Here is a 3,786-nt window from a genome sequence, read left to right on the forward strand (position 1 = left end):
AGGAAAAGTTAGCTAAGAGGTGAGAGGGGACCTAAAATAGCTTCTCTTTGCTTCCCAAGTTTGCCAGCATTTAATAAATGAAGTGAATATTCTTAGCCAGACAAGTGTTTTGATTTTAGGACCAGGGAATACTCTTTATTTTAAGAAATTTCTTATCAATACTATTTAAAATGGAAACACTGAGAATGTAGAAGTTAAATTAGTCAGGGCTCTGCTTCCCGCTGTGTGATCTAGAGAAGTCACTAACCCTCTCAGAATTTTGACTTTATTCATGGATAAAGTCAATGAAATATTCAATTGACAAAGTCAATGACAACAGTGCCTGCTCTGCACACCTCACAGGTGTTGTAAAAATCCACTGAGATTGCTGAAAGTAAAATTCTTTATAATTAAGACAAATTTGCCAATTACAGTTGGTGCTGGTGTAGAAAGGACGGTGCTGGGCAGCTCTGCCACTTGGTGTCAGTGGAGTCTCTTGATGGTACAAAAAATAATACATGTTGTTGCTGAAGTCTCTTATTCCTTCACATTTTTAAGGCACTTCCACCAGATTCAGAAAAGGAATCTGATCAGCATTTAGAGAAAAGCATTTTTATGGAAACTTCTTGTAGGCTTTAACTGTAGGAGCACATAGGCTTGCAAGGATATCTAGCCCAGGAATGCTATTCTACAGAGAAAAGCTGTTCTTTGATCATCTTCGCCATAAAGAGGACGAGCACAGAGAGGGGTAAAGAAAGAATGGACATAGAAAGAGCTGCTCAAAGACCAGGACAGGTTTATTCAGATAAACCTGGGTCCAAAGGCAGCTTCCCTTGCAATCTATCTGCTTATCTAGCCTGTTAGGTGGGAAAACCTGTTTGGGCAGAGTTTAGCCTGCTAGGACAGGAAAGCCCAGTGGGGATGAAGTTCTTTTCTTCTGGGGTCTGACGGGGCTGATCTTCAAGAAACACCCTTCTACAAATTGGAACCCGAGTGCTGTGGGGAAGGCCCTATGTTGGGTGCCATCTTGCAGTAGCTTAGCTCCCCCATTTTAGTAGTCTGCCCCCACATTCTCAATTATTGATTCATATCAGAAACTGGGGAGGGCAGACATTCAGGGATGCTTTGCTAAGGAGCATGCTGTGTCTGAGCAGTTGAGACCCATGTGTCACACTGTGTCTGAGACAGTATCTGATTTGTTCCAGAGGCCCCTTGACAGTTACAAATGCTGGGGCTGGGGAACCTCTGCTCTGCCTTTGTATGGCTCTTGAACTATGTGGGACTTAATGTTAAAACTGCATCATGAGACCACATGCAGAGACCCCAACGTACAGATGTTTGTGGCTCCTAGTTTTCAGGGTTAAATATTTATTAATGAAGACAAGATTTAGGATGCCTATCAAAGAGCGGGAAAAGTGGCAGCTCTTAGAAGATTGTATTCTCAAGGGAGGTGACCTGCTGCTGCATAACTGCAGAGAGATGCTGCCAGGCTTGAAGGCTTTCTCTCCCCTTCCAGAGAGATCGAGCCACAGTGATGGTCCACAGGTATTGAGTAAAGGGCTGCACAGTTTAAGGACGTTAGAAGACAGTCCAAAGGACAGCTGTCATCTGATAAAGAGTTTAGAGAAGGTGTATGTGGGTAGGTGCTGGGTATTGAAATTGTTTAAACCTGACAAGAAGAGGCTGAACAAAGTGTGACACATCATTAGTTTCGTGTGTATGGCAAGACATTAGGGAAAGATGGCATTTATTTGGGCCATGGGATAATCAGATGAGACTGCTCAAGACCAGATTCTGCCCTAAGGCTTTGACACTCCTAGGCCCTACCCTGCCACAAGAACTGAGGGAGTTAAGAGCTTATCACACTGTGGCCTGTGCCTGGCTTGGGGGAGTCACAGGCCTATTATAAAATTGATGTAGAGGGGCAGGACTATCTGTATTTTAGAAAGCATTAGCAAAGGCATGGTCAATATAACGAATGAAAGATTTAAATAAGAGGAGGAAATGATGAAAAATAAATAAACATTTTAAAGATTTTATTACATTTTGCCAAATGACTGCAAAAATGTTAGGGCTAATTTACAGTTCCACTGTCAGTGAGTGCCTATTTCCAAATGTCTATTGCTAACTTTAATTACTATTGTTTTAAAAGGTCCATGAACATTTTGTGAGTAAAAGTGGTATTTTGTTTATTAAGATTTTTTGATAACTTAGATAACAATAGATAAATGTGTAGAGAAGATAGGTATATACACACTTAAAGACATATGGAATGTTTCATTCATTATATTGACCATACTTTTGCTAATGCTTCCTAAAATACAGATAGTCCCGGCCCTCTACATCAATTTCATAATAGGCCTGTGACTCCCCCAAGCCAGGCACAGGCCACAGTGTGGTAAGCTCTTAACTCCCTCAGTTCTTGTGGCAGGATAGGACCTAGGAGTGTCAAAGCCTTAGGGCAAATCTGGTCTTGAGCAGTTTCATCAGATTATCCCATGACCAAAGAATCTTCCCATGTGTCCTTAAGTGTGTGTATAAACCTATCATCTTCATATGTTTATCCATTTGTAAGAGCATATCCAATGGGATGCATTTTTACCCTTTTCTGAAATATTCATAAATTCTTAAAATTAAAAAAAAAACATATTTTCTCCTTTGAAATTGGGTAAATTATGTTTACATTTAGAAAGAACATTCTTTACCAATACATATATAGTCTTATAGTTTGACGCTAAGTCTTTTCAGCCATCACAAATAAATCTTGATAGGAAGTAAGAGTAGAGTAAATATTACTTCCTAAATAGCTGACAATTGTCCCAACATCACTTATTAAATTATGCTCTCTTAATTGATTTTTGAAACATGTCTTACATGACATTAACTTGTTAGTGATAATATGGTGTACTTCTAAGCTATCCTATTTAACAGTTTACCAGCTGATTCATCTTTTTTCCTATTATTTCACATTATTTCCAAACAAGATGATATTATCTTTGAGAAAAGGGATTGGGTTTTATGGACGCTTGCATTTTCCATTGAGCCTATCACTTTACACATAATAAATGTTCAATTAATATTTATATATATTTTTAAACAAATGTTTAAATTGAATATCCTGTGCCTGATTTATAAGGAATTTCCTTACTATGTTAAAAGGTCACATTCTTCAAGGTGAAACATGAAGTAATTTTGAAATTGGAGAAGGGGGCTGAGAATGGCAGTGTTCCAAGTATAAAAATTCCATGTGAATTTGATTAGAATAATTTAAATTTTGTAGTGACTTCACTCTCCAGAGGCTATGTGATCATGAGAAAATACTGAGAGGAGAATTTTAGTCCTCGGCTCACTCTGAGTTATTGAAGTTCAAAAAGGCCTTTAGCTGTATAATGATGTGCAAATCAGTTCACATACCATAGTGGCTCAACAGATGAACTATGTCAATGGTGACATGTTGTCTTTGTATTGTCTGCTTATACCTCTCTGAGAACCAGCTGTGGGCCCTGAACACTGCGGTCCTTTTAGAAATCTAAGCATTAAAGCAGTAACATTTAATACTTATTACCTACTCATTTACCCTCCTAACTACATGTGTTTAAACATGGTAAACTTAAAATAAATGGCAGTATTAAGTGTACGTATCCCTAGGCTTTATAAATAAGTGAAGCTTTCATATGGTTGTATATCAAACTGTACACGGATGACTTCAGGCTGAAAAGATTGCAGAACAATTTTGTTTGATTAAGAAGACATAAAACTAGATTGTCATAAAGAATGCTAGGATTACAGACTTCTATATAAAGGCAT

Source organism: Otolemur garnettii, unplaced genomic scaffold, assembly GCF_000181295.1.
Source record: "Otolemur garnettii isolate 467f Iridium unplaced genomic scaffold, OtoGar3 scaffold00028, whole genome shotgun sequence".
Taxonomy (NCBI): Eukaryota; Metazoa; Chordata; class Mammalia; order Primates; family Galagidae; genus Otolemur; species Otolemur garnettii.